General features: G+C 38.8%; 2 pseudogenes; one reads left to right on the top strand and one right to left on the bottom strand.

The window, feature by feature from the left end:
* The first annotated feature begins 2457 nt into the window (after window positions 1–2457).
* On the top strand, window positions 2458–3365 carry LOC127489387 (putative vomeronasal receptor-like protein 4; annotated as a pseudogene).
* Window positions 3366–8454: 5089 nt separating this feature from the next.
* On the bottom strand, window positions 8455–8807 carry LOC100357959 (cAMP-regulated phosphoprotein 19 pseudogene; annotated as a pseudogene).
* Window positions 8808–18650: the final 9843 nt, after the last annotated feature.

The raw sequence follows: 18650 nt of genomic DNA on the forward strand, positions 1-18650 counted from the left end.
GGGTTAAGCTGCCACTTGGGACAACTAAATCCCAATTCAGAGTGTTGTTTCAAGTCCTGGTTACCGCAGGCTTCTGGTGCATCTTCCTCCTGCTGCTAAAGCACCTAGAAAGCAGCAGATGATGGCCCAGCTCAAGCACGAGGATCCCTGATGCACATATGGGAGACTGAAGCAGAGCTCTTCAGTACCGCCTTTGAACAGGCCTGGCCCCAGTTTTTGAGGGCATCTGGGGGAGTGAACCAATGAGTCAAAGATATTCCACTAGATGTTTGTATGCATGCCTACCTTCCCACCTTTTGACTAATATTTTTTAACACCATACTTTGTGTATCAAGTAGCCCTTAAGTTTGTGCAGATGGCTTCTCACTGTTATTACACTGCTTCTATTTTATTCCCTTGGATTTCATCATCAGTCTTTCGACTGTTGTTCCATTTAATTGTGGTATTTCTTCACCATGATACAAGATTGCGAATACTTTGGAGATTAACGTGAAAGCCAGAATAAAGACGATGAATGTGGTCTACACTTTCTGTCTCCTGAGAGTGCTCAGAGGCTGCACCATCAGCCCAGTAACCCCAGATTGTCGCATCTTACAGTGAGAACTGAGCTGTAATTCAGAATTTTAAGTATTTACTTTGTTAAAAAAGGACTCAATTCTCCTTCACACTCTGTCCAAATTATAGATGACCATGCTCAAGCTTTCTTATGTTCCATTTCTGCCATGTCAGCAGATATTATTGCAGATTCAGTGATGCTTCCATGATGGGATTGTCAGATGACTCACATAAAATCACAGGATACAAAATGAATATTAAAATTAAAATAAGCAATAAATTATATACTGTGGTCCATGTATATGTTGTCTACAACTATCAATTGTTAAATTCTGAAAATTAAGGCAAAGATTGAAAAGAAATTATATAAATGATAGCACTTCACCTATTAATACTCATTTTTTTCTCACCTACTGTACATTATCAAGAGCCTCAATGGAAAGAGAGCAATTGATGATCAGTAAGATCAAGTCTGTTTCAGAGCATGGTGGGCATTTATAGAATGAGGGACGTGGGTTAGGGAGAATCAGCTACATATTACTGTGATTAGAGGAGAAAATATTTAAATTCTTACCTACTCTCTTTCATTTTATTTTTATATTTTTTATATTTTTATTTTTATATTTCATTTTATTTTTATTATGTTATCTCCTTTGCTGAATGTCTTATAATGTAGGGAGTATCCCAAAGTGAATATATGGATAAATACCAAAATAATTCCAAAATATGATTTCATGCTTACATGTATTATTGAAATTGAATTGGTTTTGATCCTTCAAATGTCAAAAAGCATAAATAATATCCATATTTTGTAACATCAAAGAGGAAGAAAAGACTCACATAAGAGATAAAAGAAGGATAATGATCTACAAAGACAAGAGAAAATTCCCTACATAATAGTGTCAGAACAGAAATAAATATTAAGACATCATACAGAAACTGCATTCAATAAACAAAGGTAAATTTAAATTAATTTCTGAAGTAAGAATATCTAGAGATTACATATCAAAGTAGTTTCATACACTCCAGAAAGGAAAAATAATGATTTGCTGCATTAAATTAAGAAAGCACAGATGAAGAAATTTCAATACGTGCAGAGTATCATCACTGTCAAAGTAAAAAAAATTAGATATAAACTGACATTACAATTTCTGAGTATTTAAATTAGAATTAAGTTAATTAGATTAATGCTCTAGTCGATGTAATCCTGGTGCTTTCCCTGGTTACAGGATATCCTGAGGGTACAGATACGTGCTTATGGGGCAATCAGTTATTCAGTTTCAATACACAAGATGTTTTCATTTTACTATAGTAAGTCTTTGAAGAAATTTAAGCCACCATCCAATCAACTATGCAATGTTTCATTTGTTAACTCATGCATGTAATGTGGTTGTTGAGTTTTCCACTTTAGACATTCATTTCTGAATATGAGTCATTTTTGTATTATGTATGTGTGTATGTGTGTGTGTAAAGAGAGTACTTCAAAGAGTTTAAAGAAAAAATAAATATAAAATAAGTAAATTTTGTTGCAAAATTTTTGAAACCCCCAATAAAGCAATCTTCAAAGGGGTCAGAAAATGGGTATAATGGAAAAACTTGATTTGTTATAGAGAGTAGTGCAAAAGTCTTACTGTTAAGAATCTTTGTCCTAAATTTATATTTATGAAATGCATGAAGTTTGTATACCTTAAGTAATAAATTGAAAAAAAAGAATCTTTGCAATATCAAGGTTCTTTAAAGATAAGTGTATTTAATATAAGTGATTATTTGTGGTGATTTTCATGACAAAAAGAAAGACCACTAGTGATGTGAGATCTGCTTTTTTGTTTGTTTGTTTGTTTCACAGGTATTCAAAAGGCTTCTTATATGCTTTTAATATGAAAAAAATTTCCACTTATATTGTCATTAAAAATTATGTATTTTTTCCAAGCTGCCATTGGAATCTTAGACAATGTCTTTATCTTTCTCTTCAACATCTTCACAATCTGCCAGAATCTTAGGCCTAAGCCCACTAATGTGGCCATCTGTCACCTGACTTTTGGCCACATAATGATGCTATTCACTACACTGTATATTTCTTTATCTCCAGACATTTTCAAGTCATTGAATTTGCCAAGTGACTTAAAATGCAAGGCTTTATTCTATTTTACTGGAGTGATGAGAGGTTTCTCCATCTGTACCCTGCCACCTTAGCATCATCCAGGTCATCACCACAGCCACAGCACCTTCTATTTGTCAAGATTTAAACAAAAACTCACAAATTATATTATCCATTTTTCTCCTGGTTTTGGTCCTTCAACCTGTCATCCACTAGTAACATGATCATCTACAGTGCAGCTCTATCCAACATAACCAATCTACTCCATGTCAGTAAGTACTGCTCAATTTCTTCAATGAACTCCATCATCCTGGAAATATTTTTCACACTCACATTGTCCTGGAATATCTTCTTTGTAGGAATCATGCTTTTCTCCAGTTCTTACATAGTGATCTTCTTATCTAGCCATCAAAGGAGGTCTGAGTACCTTCACAGCATGAAGGATATCCCAAGAACCTCCCCAGCAAAAAGGGCCACCCATACTGTCCTGCTGTTGGTGAGTTTCTTTGTGATCATGTACTGTTTGGATATCATAATGTCATCCTTCTCAACCATATTGTGGAAATATGATCCAGTTGTTCTGGATGCCCAGAGACTTGTGGGAAATATTGATGCCACTGTCAGTTCTTTGGTGCTTATTAGGGCTGATAAAAGACTAATTGGAATTCTGCAAAACATGATCAATTTTAACAAGCTTATAAAACACACCTGAAAACATAAATTCAATCATGTTAAATATTAAAAAGTCCAGGATTTTAATTCTAATTTAAATATTCAGAACTTGTATTTTAACTTGTATCTAAAATTTATATATATATGTATATATATATATATATATTTGAGAGGCAGAGTTACAGAGAAGACAGAGACAGAAACAGAATCAGAGACAGAGAGAGAGGTCTCCCATCTTCTGGTTCACTCCCCAAATGGCAGCAAAGGCCTGAGCTGGGCCAATCCAAAGCTGGAGCCAGGAGCTTCTTCTATGTCTCCCACAGGAGTGCAGGGGCCCAAGGACTTGGGCCCTCTTCTACTGCTTTCCTAGGCCATAGCAGAGAGCTGGATTGGAAGTGGAACAGTAAGGACTTGAACCGGTGCACATATGAAATGCACTGCAGCCGGCAGCTTTACCCACTATGCCACATCGCCTAGCCTCTAAATATTTGTGTTTTTTTTTTCTCTTGGGCACTGCCTCTATTAGTTCAATGTTCTGCGTGTATTGAAGTTTCTTCATCTTGTACTTTCTTAATTTAACGCAAGAAAATATTTCCATTTCTTTTTGTAGTGCTCTTCTATGAAACTACATTTGGTACCTAATCCCTAGATCTACTTACTCAGAAATTAATCTAAATTTACCTTTGTTTGTTGAAGGCGGTTACTCTATGGTGTCTTAATATTTATATCTGTTCTGACACTATATCAAATGTGTGAACCCTGTTTTTGTCTTTGTAAGTCATCATCCTTCTTTTATCACTCATTTAAGTCTTCCTCTTTGATGTTGCAAAGTACAGGTATTATTGAAGTATTTTTTGTTAAATTTGCACCTTTGACCCAATAAACTTCTCAATCACAGATTTCTATCTTGTGATCAATTTTGAAAATTTATACAATAAAAATTCTCATAAAACTGTCCTTTATTTCTTCTGTTTAGTCCAGAGAAACAACTAGATAGTTTAATTCCTTCTCAGTCTAACCTTTGTATATGTAGATTTATATTTTAAATCTCATTTATTTACTCTTTTTACTTTGTTTGAATGTACTCTACTGTGCTTAATAATATAGTTCATTAGTCTTTTCTTCAGCTCAGCTCAATGTTTAACATGTTTCACATTAAGTAGATTCAGTACTTCTTCAGTTATGTACCTGCTGTTTCCAAATATGCCTTTTTACGCATATAGTTTTTTGTTGTTTTCATTTTTTTTCAATATACATTAGATAGGTCAATTTATTTTTTATCTCACAGTTTTGGAAGGGCTATTTGAAAAATTTCAGTATTAACTGCCAACTCTATAGACATGTGTAAACAAAATCAGCATTCACTTTTTGCCTTTTTAATACAGGTGAAGTGTATTATTGCATCACAAATGCTGGAGATACAGTAACAGATGTAAGGGCATAATATTAAAAGAATATGTTTCCTTCCCACTGCAATTTCATTGATAAATGACATACACATTACTGGCTATCATGACAACTGGCTGAAAGTAAAACATTACTCAAACCAGTAGCTTTATTCTTAGACTAACAATCAGAGATTTGACCCCAGGAACCCCAGGACTACCAGATATGGTGTGGAATCAGGGAAGAGATTCAGGTGAAGATCGGCAGTGTGTGCTGAATTAGAGTCGGGACAGAGACTCCTATTAGTTGTTACCCAGAACTGAATGGTGGTTTAGAATGTCCTCAATTGTGGCATATGGGAAAGGGTATTAAGGACTGATAATTTATCAGCCCTAAACACCATTTAATGAGAGCAACAATAGGTTTCAGGAATACAAAGGGAGTGAGTGTGTGGAAGGGAGAGTGAAACAAAATGAGGTAAAAGGAGGAAAATCCAAGTGGAAGAAAGTTTTGGATGTTGGAGAAACAAGGAAAGGCCACCAGAAAAACATATGTTGGTTATCATCACAAGTACTCTTCTCATAAATGCTCCCTGCTTCTGGCCACCACACACTGACTTCAGAATGCAACTTGAGTAGATATCACATCTCAATGTCCATAAAACATCACTGGCTTGGACTGAGCAAGCATGCATCTGATTTTGTGGAAAGCATCAATAAATATTCAGAGGTACAGTTTTGTTATATCAAGAAAAGCAACTAATTTTAACTGTTGAATAGCAAGTAGAGATTATACCAGGCCTTCTTTGATAAAGTTAAGACATATTTTTAGGTTGGCAGCAAAAGGTCCTCAAGCAGTTTGTCAACTGTAAATATGCTACTTCCAAGTCATGAAGAACCAACAATCCTTAACCAATCCAGTTCAACTTCAAGAAAGAAATGTTTCTCAAAACTATACTAAAAAAAAGTAGTCTATGAAATAATTTGACTTTAGCTAGTTTTCACAAACTATTTGTCTCCAACTTCAGTGTACTCCAGCATTAATTTATACTAAACAGGACAATGATTAAATTCAAACTCCAATTTTGAAATCATAGAAATAGGCAATTAAACTCATCTAGTCAGAATCTTCACTCAAGTTTTGATCAAATAGCCTATAAAAATGTCTAAAAGAAACTGACCTTTGAGGCAACACTATCTATCCCAAGTACCAGTGGAGGCTCAGCAATTAGATACAAATCTAATACATCCAAATCCTTAATGATAGATCTTTCCCACTGGAAAATCTTGAGTTTGTAAGCACTGTGACTTTACAAAAGGTGAGTTGGCTTGTAATGAGGAAATTTACATTTAATAAAAAGACAATCAACAATATTTTTATATTGGACACTTATCATTTTACAGAGCCTCATCAAGTTCTGAGGTAGGTTAAATACTAGAATTGCATTTTACAAAGTAAAACCCAGGCAGATGTCATGTCACTTGTTGCAAACTTCAGGAATCCTATCATGGCCAGTAATAACATGGACTCATCTTGTCTCATTTGTGAATTTAATGGTAATTTGTAACTACTCATGACAAAATAAAAATATAGATATATAATAGGAATTCTAGTTTGGAATATTTTAGAATTCTTGAGTCAATCCTAGAAATACATATATTGCAGGATAACCTACTTGTTATCATTACAAATATATTTATACAGAACTGATCTTTAAAATTACAATGAACACAGTACTGATTTTGCTGCTTTCTGCCTTTTGGCATGGGTCAAGCAGGAAGGTCATCAGCCTTTAGAAGCTGTGTTCAAGGCACCATCTACTGTAATTTGGGATTACAGAAGAGCAAGAATGCCTTTGGAGTTGCCAAGATCCAGAAAAGATGCCTGAATCCAAGTCAAAGACAAAGAGAAAACCAGTATAAACCTCATGCTACCAATCCTCATTATCATTCTACAGCATTACAATTCCTGGGAAGAGCTAAGAGTGGTGAATGCTGTTCCAATAGTCTACTGAATTTCTAAATACATAAGCTGTATGTAAAACCAATTGACATCTTACTACAGTGACATGGACAGAATATCTATGTATTTTTAATATGAATAAATTTGTCATGTAAAATATTCTGTCAGTAAGCCTTTCCTCTTAATTGACCATAATTACTTAAGTTATTTACCAGAATTCAGCTCTTCTTGACATATGTTCTTGGGCCAATGTTTTCAACTATTTGTTTCATTATATTTAAACAATTATCAGTTATTAGTAATAATACAGGATATATCCTAAGAGTGATTAATTAGCAACTGAGAAATGAGACAGCAAAAGTCATTATTGAGTTATAAAATCCAGCATTCAGCACAGCAAATTTCTTAAAGAGTAAGGATACGGACACTTACGCTTCCATACAGATTGAACAGCCCTATAGCATTTGAATCAAAGAAGAAAAAAATTACCAGACAATAGAGGTGGACAGAAGGCCAAGTACGAAAGCCTTTTATTCTAGCATACCCAAAGTATGGCAGATTAAACAAAGACTTCAGTTTGGTGTTCTGTAAGCCCAAGATTATAAACTTTTATCATACAAAAGCTGTAATGACAGGATTCGTGTAGTAACTTTTGTGCTTCTGGTTGGCACATTGACTACTTTTTAATATGTGAAATTAATACAGACATTTGTGAAAGGTTGTGCAAAACTATTGTGTTTACAAAAATGGCACAAAGTGAATTCAACAGTCAATGCACATGCATATGTCAGTCACATCTTCAACAACAAAAGGTATTCTACCATCATAGAACTGAGTAAGAACAGAAGCTTCAACGGCAGCTGTTAAGCACCAGAGTCACATAAGTTAGACCAGAATGGGCAAATATTGCCCAAGTAAAATTCTACTGTTAAAGCTAAAATAGGTTTAAGGCCATTCAAGGTCAACACGGAAATACAAATCTTTCGGAGTCCCATCTAGTTGTGTTTGAATTATGTAACTTTTCTTACAACTTGTGGTCTTAAACTTCTGTTTTACAAAATCCAAAAGGAAAATAAAGAAAAAAATCAATACAACAGAGGTTATGTTAAATAAGAGTAACATATAATGCTATAATTAATATGAAATACATAAAGCCAAACCATTAAAATTGTAAAACTTGGCCGGTGCTGTGGCTCACTAGGCTAATCCTCCGCCTTGCGGCACTGGCACACCTGGTTCTGGTCCTGGTTGGGGCGCTGGATTCTGTCCCAGTTGCCCCTCTTCCAGGCCAGCTCTCTGCTGTGGCCAGGGAGTGCAGTGGAGGATGGCCCAAGTGCTTGGGCCCTGCACCCCATGGGAGACCAGGAGAAGTACCTGCCTCCTGCCATTGGATCAGTGCGGTGCGCCGGCCCCAGCGCGCCAGCCGCAGCAGCCATTGGAGGGTGAACCAATGGCAAAGGAAGACCTTTCTCTCTGTCTCTCTCTCTCACTGTCCACTCTGCCTGTCAAAAAATTTAAAAAAAAAAAATTGTAAAACTTGTTACTTGTTGGAACCTACTCTAGGAGTTAGGTAATATCTACAATTATTTTCCAAGTAAATTACGTCGCTCTATCATGTCTTTATCAGTGCACTGTTTAATCAAAAACTCTAAACATGTATATTCCCTTACAATAGCAGCACACCCTACTGCTACCTGCAAAGCTGTCAGTCTCAAATGACAGAGAATGAAAGGAAGTAAGAAGTGGTTAGATAACATAGTAAGAGAAATAATGGAAATTAGAAGATTCATGCAGTTCAGCTCTTTTAATCAGCCAGCCAGCTTGCTAGCAACAAGGGATGCCTTCCGTTGAGGAAGGTCCTGTGGAGTGGGAATGTGGTCACCAGTGACCTCCGTTTTATCCGGGGCTGCAGTAGGAAGTTGCTTGTTTTTCATTTTTGCTTTTGCCACGTGGTAATCTCCAGAATCAAAGTATTTTTCCCCTTTCTGCAACCGTTTCCTTAAGAAATCTGAACCTCCGGGCTTTTGTTCCAGATGAGGACACCTTGCTTTTAATTTCGCTTCTTCAGCTTTCTCGGACTAGTCACTTTATCTTCCATTTCCTTCTGCTCCTCCGCGGAGGCTGTCTCGGGGACTTCGGCTCCCTCTGCAGAGGAGACGCCGGGAAAAGACGTGATAACCGGGTGGCCAAGGCCGTCCTGCCGCAGCCTTCGGCCCGCCCAACGCCCGCCTCCGCTCTCCAGGCGCCCGCGGGGGTGGCCTCTATCCGCAAAAATGGCCCCTGTTGTTTTAAGTTTAATTTTTTTAAATTTTCTTATGGCCGTTGTATTCAGTTACAGTGCAACAATACGATCCTCTGTCTGAAGCTTATATGATGCGGAATTTTATTTTGGTTGGTTGTTTCTTGTGTAAAAAAAATAATAAAAATTGATTCACATGTAAGTGAGAATTCACTTTGAAATGTTTGCAGTTATTTTTAATTCCTTTTGCCCCTTCCAAACTGAACAACTCAAGTAGATTTGTCATTTTTTAAACAAGTCTTCTATGAAAGGAGAACTTGCTTCTTTGGTTTCTTTGGACAATTTTCTTAGTGTAATTTTGTAGTTTGAGAGTCTTCAAATTTTCCTTCCACATTATTGGGAATTTTAGGGAATCTAATAACATTTGAAGATTTTGACTTTCTGTGTTATAAGTTACTAGACTATATAACATTTTTCACCAAAATCACAATTTTCACCAATATATGAAATAACATTTCAGATAGATATCCTGTACTAGACAACCATATTTCATGAGAAAAATTTCTTTAATTTTCATTTGGAATATATTCCTCATATTCCTCTTGCTCAGTGTACTAGAGCATAATGATAATATGTAGAAAATTATTATTTTAATATCATAAAATTTTGTTTTTTCACAAACTTATGAAATATTTCATTTCTTTGCCATTAATAGTCCCTATATACAAGTTCAGAATTACAGTTTTATGATAGCATTAAATGACTCTTTGTAGGATTATTTAGCTGATTCAGGATTATATCTTTAATTATCACTTCTCTTCATTAGCACTCCCATGATTCTAAAAAAAAATCGTTTTTAAATTTCTGTTTAAATTGTGTGTTCAAACAACTCAACAACTTGCTCATCCACTTACTGAATAAACATCCACCAAATGCCTACCACATGCCAGGAATCGTGAGGCTGAATGATCCTTGAACCATTTCTTCAGAGTCTAGTGAGGGAGAAAGATCCGATTTTCATTGCACTTGATATAACAAAATACCACAGTCTGGTGGCTTAAACAAAAGGGGCTCATTCTTCACAGTCCTGGAAGTTGAAAACTAAGAACAAGTTGTCTTCAGGTTTGGTTTTTTCTCCCATCCAAGTACGAACCAAGCACAACTTTGCTTGGCTTCTGAGACCAGACAAGAACAGTCATGTTGAATGTGACATGGCCACAGACTGGTCTGATTTCATCTTAGTCCTCTCTCCTTGACTTGCAAATGGCCACTGTCTTGGTATGGCACTGATACAACAAAGTAACACAGACCAGGCTTTTATAAACAACAGAAGTACATTTCCCACAGTTCTGGAGATGGGGTGTCCAAAATCAATAATGTCAGCATGACTGGACTGTGGTCAGGTGGTGACCTGTGTGCTGTTGCAGATACCTGGCTTCCCCTGCATCTTCATATGCCAGAAAGACCATGATAGAGCTCTTTGGTGTCCCTTTCACAAGGGCACTAATCTCATGCACAAGCGTGCCATCCTTTGGTATAATTAGGGCCCCATCTCCTAATACTGTCACATTAGGGGTTAGGTGTCAACATGCAACTTTTAAGGGACACATTCAGGCCACAACAATAGCTTTCTGCTATATCCCCACCTGGTTGTACCTTTGCCTACACAACTCTCTGGGGTCCTTTTTGTGTGTCTTAATATCTTCTTCTTACATGGACACCAGTTAGAATGGATTAGGGCTTACTAATCCCAAGCATTCTCCTCCAATATTGTTTTTAGCTTCATATTTTTTTTAATTTTTATTTTTTTATTTATTTTTGACAGGCAGAGTGGACAGTGAGAGAGAGAGAGACAGAGAGAAAGGTCTTCCTTTGCCGTTGGTTCACCCTCCAGTGGCCGCCGCGGCCGGCGCGCTGCGGCTGGCGCACCGCGCTGATCTGAAGGCAGGAGCCAGATGCTTCTCCTGGTCTCCCATGGGGTGCAGGGCCCAAGCACTTGGGCCATCCTCCACTGCACTCCCTGGCCACAGCAGAGAGCTGGCCTGAAATAGGGGCACCAGGACAGAATCTGGCACCCTGACTGGGACTAGAACCAGGTGTGCCAGCGCCGCAAGGCAGAGGATTAGCCTAGTGAGTCACGGCGCCGGCCTTTAGCTTCATATTGATCCAAATAATTCAGAAGATCATCACATAATCTACAATTTCACAATTCTAACTTTATCTGCTTCCAAATCTATTGACTGAAGTCATGGATATATGGCTATCTGCTGGCCTTATTCCAGTAATCTAAAACTCAACTCCAAATTGAGTTTAGATTCCAGGTGGTGTTACATAATCCACTCTTCTTACAACCTCTACACACTTCTCTGTTGAGACTATCCTCTAGGATGATGATGCAATATAAATAATTATTTTCTTTGTTTCCTGGGAAAAGGAGACACTTCACAGGAATTCTGTAGGTGTCCTTGTACCTAATCACCATTCTTTTTTTTTTTTTTTTTTTTTTTTTTGACAGGTAGAGTTATAGACAGTGAGACAGAGAAAGGTCTTCCTTCCATTGGTTCACTCTCCAAATGGCTGCTATGGCCACCGCTGTGCTGATCTGAAGCCAGGAGCCAGGAGCTTCTTCCTGGTCTCCCATGCTGCTGCAGGGGCCCAAGCACTTGGGCCATCTTCCACTGCCCTCCCTGGCCACAGCAGAGAGCTGGATTGGAAGAGGAGCAACCAAGTCTAGAACCTGGCACCCATATGGGATGCTGGTGCTGCAGGCAGAGGATTAACCAAGTGAGCCATGCTGTTGGTCCCCCATAATCACCATTCTAACAACCTAAAGTTATACTTTCTTCACATCAACAAATTAAAAATTATTGGTCTGCTGAGAATTATGTTTAGAGTATATGAAATTTATTTATAAAAATTTGTATCTGTAAATGTTAAAATTTTAGCCTTTCCTTGAAGAGCAATTTACAGAAAGATACCTTTTTTTGAACTGTAATTCTTCTAATGCGTGTACATGAGTGAGTTGGGGGGGAGGGAGTATATTAATATGTATAAATGTATACATATGTGTATCCATATATGAAATTAAATAGGTGATGTTAAGAGGTTACATGTATATTTTAAAGGTGATAAAAATGTTAAAGTACTCACCACCTCTTTTCTTCACCTTATGATTATCAGATTCACTGTCTTCAAGTGAATGATAGCTTCTCGGAATTTCCAGAACCATCATAGTAACTTCAATTGAATATCTAAAAGCCAACCTCCAAACTTTAAGAAAATCTCCAAGAGCATAGTAATATGAAACAAGTTATTAATTTTCTTTATTCATCAAGAATAGCCTAAAAAGCTATAAATTATAAAAAAGGGTGAATACAAACTATATGTATTATAGAAACAATGCCAAAGACACCAGCACTTCATATACAAGCAATTTGTGTGAGTTCTTTTCCAATAATTCCAGATACTTTCAACTGATGGTTCACAACAGTCACTACAAACATAAGTATACATATGTCCCCTTGGTTTCTATATATACCTTTGTTTTATATGTGTGTGTATGTATATGTATACATATATATGTATATACATATATACATACCTTTGTTTCTAATCCTCTAAGGAGGATGCAGATCAAAAGAAGAATTTGTAGCTTTAATGCATAGCAAAAACAGTATGCTTCCCCACATAAAGAAATTTGAAATTAGTGTGCTCATATTGCTTTTTGAAAGAAAAAATATAAATCAACACAGTTACTCTTAGATAATTCCCTGATGGCTATTGATCCTGAACATATTTTCATGTCTGATGGTTATTTGTATTCAATCCTTTGAAAAATGCCTGTACATGTCACTTGCCCATTTCTCAACTGGAGTGTTTGTTTTGCTGTTGTTGAGTTTCATGAGCTCTTTGGGGGATCTTGGATATTAATCTTTTTGTATGATTCATCACTTGTAAATGTTTTCACCCATTCTGTCAGTTACATCTTTATTTTGATGAGTGTTTGCTTTATAGTGGAGACACTTCTTGCCTTCATGTCTATGTTTGGTTTACTTGCCTGTGCAAGCAGTCTGCCTAAACCAATGCATTACACACTTTTTTTTTCCTCAAGTAATTTGATGGCATCAGGTTGTAGATTTAGATCCTTTATCCACTGTAAGTTGATAACTGTAGAAAGTGTAAGTTAGTGGTCTTTTTTTCATAGCTTGCACATGTAGAATCAATTTCTCCAATATCATTTATGAACAGAATCTCATTTATCCATATATTGTTTAGTTCATTTGTCAAAGATTGTTCGTAATGGCATGAAATAATTTCTGGGTTTCCAATTCAATTCCTTCGACCTACCTTTTTATTTTTGTGCCAATAGTAGGAAGTTGTGATTATGCCTGCCCTACAGTATGTCCAGAAATCTGTGATACACCTGTCTTTGTTTTTGTTTTTATTGCTTAAAATGTCCTCAATTATTACTGGAGTCTATGTTTCCCTGTAGAGTCATTAATATTAATTTTAAATAGCCAGGCATTCTGCCACTGGGTGCTTACACATTCATTACAATCACATCTTCCTGTTGAGTCAATTCCTTAATCATTACATAATGCCCTCTTTTGTCTCTTTGAATAGAATGTCTATTTTGTCTGATATTAGGATGATATCTGGGTCACAGGCATGCACAATACCCACCAGCTGCAGCCCTGGCAACTTCTCAATTGTGCTGGGCACTTAGGAGAAACCGGCAGGCTGAGCTTCCCTTTGCAGGCATTTATCTCCTCCCATCCTGTTGCCAAGTGAGTGCAGCTGCTGCAATGGAGACCACCTCTGTCAGTTGCCTCTGAATAACTGTGGATGCCCCTGCAGACTGTGGATAGTGAACTCAATAATTGCTGGGTGTGCACGCACAATCTGGGGTAGCCTAGGTCCAAAAGTGGTGCCAGCCTTCCTGCAACTGACTACAGGTTACTGTTGCAGGAGGGAAGAGAGAGAGACACTCTGCCTTTTTTCCTTTCCTCCTGAACCCTGGGTGAGAAGTTGCTCAGCTGTTCTGAGGGATCCTGGCTGAACTCAAAAAGGTACAGATCACCAAGCTTTTCTCTCACAGAATCAACAATGGTGCAGGTCCTGGAGTCTGATCTCATCTAGTTTGCCAGGGCAAGTGGTGGGATGACAAGGAATTTCATCACAGGGATAAATCTGTAGTCCCCATTGACTTTAAGTCTGTCCTGCAGGGTTGGCATGGGGTGGAGCACCAACTTAGGCCCATGAGGCACTCCTCTCCCCTCATTCCATCATGGACACTGAGACACAAACTGCAATAGTGAAGCACTGACAGACAGCTGGCTCCAGTCCTTGCGGCCACCTAGGGGAGTGAACCAACAGATGGAAGACTTTTTTCTCTGTCTCTCCCTCTCATTGTAACTCTATCTCTCAAATAAATAAAATCTTTAAAAAATAAAAAAAGAAATCAAAATGAAATACTAGAAATGAAGCATTCAATAGATCAAATAAAAATGCAGTAAGAAGCCTCAATGACAGAGTCGATGAGGCTGAAGAAAGAATTTTCAAGCTAGAAGAAAAATCTCTGGAAATTTGACAGTCATACCAAAAACAGAGGAAGAATATTAGAAAACTTAAAAACAGTGATGAAGATATATGGGATACTATCAATCAACCCAAAATACGGATCTTAGGAGATCCAGAAGGAGTGGAAAAAGAGAAGGGACTAGAAGGTCTACTTAGCAAATAATTACAGAAAACTTCCCTAACTTGTAGAAAAAATGAAGGTCCATGTATAAGAAGCACATAGAACTGCTAACAGATATGACCAGAAAAGATCTTCACCATGACACATTGTAGTCAGACTTCCCACAGTAAAGCATAAACAAAAGATTCTAAAATGTGCATGAGAGAAACACCAGATTATCTTTAGATGATCTCCTATTAGAATCTCAGTTTACTTCTCCTAAGAAACCCTACAGACTAGAAAACATGGCAAGATGTAGTCCAAATCTTAAAAGAAAGAAATTTGTCAACCAGAATACTCTGTACCCTGCAAAGCTCTCATTTATGAATGAAGGTTAAATAAAGACTTTCAGTAACAACAGAAGACTAGTGGATTACATTATCTCTGAGTCCAATTGGGAAACTTCGTGGGAGAGGGGTGACTGCTCACATTGATGCGAGGGAAAAATGATCTTTCTCTACCCTTCCTTCTACCTCCACACCAGTGCCCTGTGCTAGCTGTGGGAGAGCTGGGGCCATTTTGGACATAAGCAGGTAGCAGCTGTTCCAGCTCTTCTGTGCATACCCAAAAACTAACAAGGACTGTCGGCAGAGGCAACCACTGCAGTTCAAGTAAATTGATGGGACTGTCTACACCTTGTCATTATGGAAACAATAGCAGCTCTGCTGTGCCCAACCTGCAATAGGTGGGGAGAGGAATCCATCCCAACCAAAGGGAAGTGCTACCTCAGGGGACTCTTGTACACACCCGGCACAACTGATAAAGAAGTGGGGCTGGGGCTGGCAGGTATTATACACACATACGATCCAGAGATTTTACCAGAGGGAAAATTCATGATCCACACCAACTTTCAGTCTGGATGGGAGGAGGGGGCTCCATGTACCTGAATGGGACACATGGCAGTGGCTCTGGGAACCCCTCAGTCTCCTATGGACAGGGCAGGCTAGTAGAACAGAGTGAACCCTTTTACATTCCTTGACTGTGGAAGGTCTGGGTGATTAGAATGCAAAAACACTGTGCCTGCATTAGAGGAGGCAAGGTGTAACCAGGTTTCTGGTCAAGCTATATAGATGCAGAGTCACGCACTCAGAACTCTTTGGTTGCCAGGGCAGATACAGGTAGCAGGACTCATGCTCACAGAGAAGACTATTCATATCATTTGTGTGGTTCATATGGCAGCACAGATGAGTGTTGAAGCCACTGGGGAGAAGCACCCAGGCATTGCTCAGCTTCTAGGAGAGGAGATGAGAGGGCGATTACACCAACAGATGTGACCACCTCCCCTTCTGTTAATAAGAGGAGAGCTACCAAGCCCAATTTGGTTGTTACCCTGAATAATCACCCCAGTTTGGAGCAGACCAGAGCTCCCTGGCCATACTCGCAACATACCTCTTGCTATTCACTGAAAGCAAAGACAATCCACTAAGCCACATAGGCATAGCTCAAAGATAAAAGCCATTAGAGGAAAGGAAAGCAAAAATGAACCCCGCAAGAGCTTAAAGATAACTGCAGAAATTCTGAAAAACAAAAATAAGTAAGACACCGTGACCCCCTTAAAAGAACACAACAATTTTTCAATATTATAATGTGAAGATGAAAAGATTGATGAAGTGATGGAAATAGAATTAAAAATTTAGTCATAGGATTACTCAAAAGCAATCAAAAGCAAATCCATGAACTAAACAAAATGGTATATGACATAAAAATTTTCTCATGAAATTGAGATTTTTAAAAGAAATCAACAAAAAATATTAGAAATGAAGAATTCAGTAGATAAATAAAACATACAGTGGAGGCCGGTGCCATGGCTCACTAGGCTAATCCTCCACCTGTGGTGCCGGCACCCTGGGTTCTAGTCCCAGTTGGTGTCGGTTCTGTCCTGGTTGCTCCTCTTCCAGTCTACCTCTCTGCTGTGGCCTGGGAGTGCAGTGGAGGATGGCCCAAGTGCTTGGGCCCTGCACCCCCATGGGAGACCAGGTGGAAGCACCTGGCTCCTGTCTTCGGATCTGCGCAGTGCGCCGGCCGTAGCGGCCATTTGGGGGGTGAACCAACGGAAGGAAGACCTTTCTCTCTCTCTCTCTCTCTCTCTCTCTCTCACTAACTCTGCCCATCAAAAAAATTTCTAGTTACATATATTATACTAGTGACAAGTTGGTTTTTTAAAGCTTTTCAAAAAATGTTTTTGGAAGGTAGAATAACAGAGTGAGGGAGAGAAAACAGAGAGATCATCAATCTACTGGTTGATTTCCTCAAAGGACCTCAATGGCCAGAGCTGAGATGGGCAAAAGCCATTAGCCTGGAATTCCATTTGAGTCTCCCACATGGATGGAAGGGTCAGCTACTTGGTCCATCATTCTCTGCCTTTCAGGTACATAAGCAGTGAGCTGTGTTGGAAACAGAACAATGGTGACCTGAACAGGCACTAAAGTGTGAAATGTCAGCATCACAAGAGTAGCTTAATCTGCTGAGACTCATGCTGGCCCTCACAGTCATGTTTTAAACCAGGGGGTAACATCATAAGCTCAGTCAAGCTCATTTTGGATTTTTGACCTCATGAGTAACAAGTGGTAGCTTTACCCGTTACACCACAGTGCTGGACCCCAAATATATATTTTTTTAAATTCAAAAAATTGGGGCCAGCACTGTGCCATAGCAGGTAAAGATGCCTGCAGTGCCGACAGCCCATGTGGACACTGGTTCAAGTCCCAGATGCTCCTCTTCTGATCCAGCTCCCTGCTATGGCCTGGGGAAGCAGTGGAAGGTGGCCCAAGTGCTTGGGTCCCTATGTCCAATTTAGAGACCTGGAGGAAGCTCCTGGCTCCTGGCTTCTGCCTGGCCCGGCTCCAGCCACTATGCCATTTGGGGAGTGAACCAGTGGATGGACGACCTCTCTCTTTCTGGCAACAGGCTGTGATTGGATGGCTTCAGAAACCACATGACCACGGAGTCTGCCCAGTGACAGGCTGTGATTGGATGGTGGCTTCAGAAATCGCCTGGCAACAGGCTGTGATTAGATGGCTTTGGGGAGAAGAAAAAGCTTCTACTTCTTGAAGGGAGTGTGGGTGGCATGGTTCTTGGGGGGATGGAGGTTCTGGGGGTGAATTAGGGCCCCTGTGCACCTGTTGTATCCTTGTGAAAGACCCAGATGGAGTTCCTGGGGCGGGCTCATGCACCTGCTGGAGACCAGGGTGGAGGTAGGACTGGGGTGGATCAGGGCCCCATGCACCTGCTGGAGACCCAGATGGAGGTCCTGGGGGTGGGCTCAGGGCCCCCGTGTACCTGTTATAGTCTTGTGAGAGACCCAGATGTAGGTCCTGGGGGTTTCTTAGGGCTCCGTGCACCTGTTATGTCCTTGTGAGAGACCTGGCAGTGTTGTTTGACTAAATATTTGTGGTTTTGTGTTTTATCATCATTATCCTTTTTCAAAATGTGTCAATGACCAGGTAGTCATTGCCTATCATGGTGATTCTTTTTGCTTTCAGAATTTGGAAATTTGCTTTCATATTTTTTAACCTATAAAACAATGGTGTTTCCTTTATATTGTATTACAAACACTAAATAACCCAAACCACACTCATTTGCACGTGTCAGCCATTTGAATTTCCTGTTTTGAAAAAATGCCTGTTCATGTTCTTTGCCCATTTCTTCCAGGACAGGATTTTACTAAAATTCTACTTCCTCTCTGACCATTTCTTATCTGTTCTTTTTTTTTTTTTCCTCTGAGGCTTTGAAATGAGGGCATGACTTGCAGCTTACATTTCTGTCCTCTTTTCTTAAATCTCACTTTTTTTTTTGGTTAGCCCATTCATTCCTTTGCATCTGACTTTTCGATTTCAAATCTTGATCAACTTTTCAAGCATGGTTAAAATTTCTAAACTCCTTCTATATACTTTTGACAGATGGCTCATCCAAAAGGCAACTGAGCACGGCAATGAATGTTGTCTCTTAAATAGAAACTAATTATTATAGAAAGAAATGATGTCTAGAAAGGACAAAAG

Source organism: Oryctolagus cuniculus, chromosome 12 (assembly GCF_051225735.1).
Source record: "Oryctolagus cuniculus isolate XC-2025 breed Fujian yellow rabbit chromosome 12, ASM5122573v1, whole genome shotgun sequence".
In the NCBI taxonomy this organism is placed as follows: domain Eukaryota; kingdom Metazoa; phylum Chordata; class Mammalia; order Lagomorpha; family Leporidae; genus Oryctolagus; species Oryctolagus cuniculus.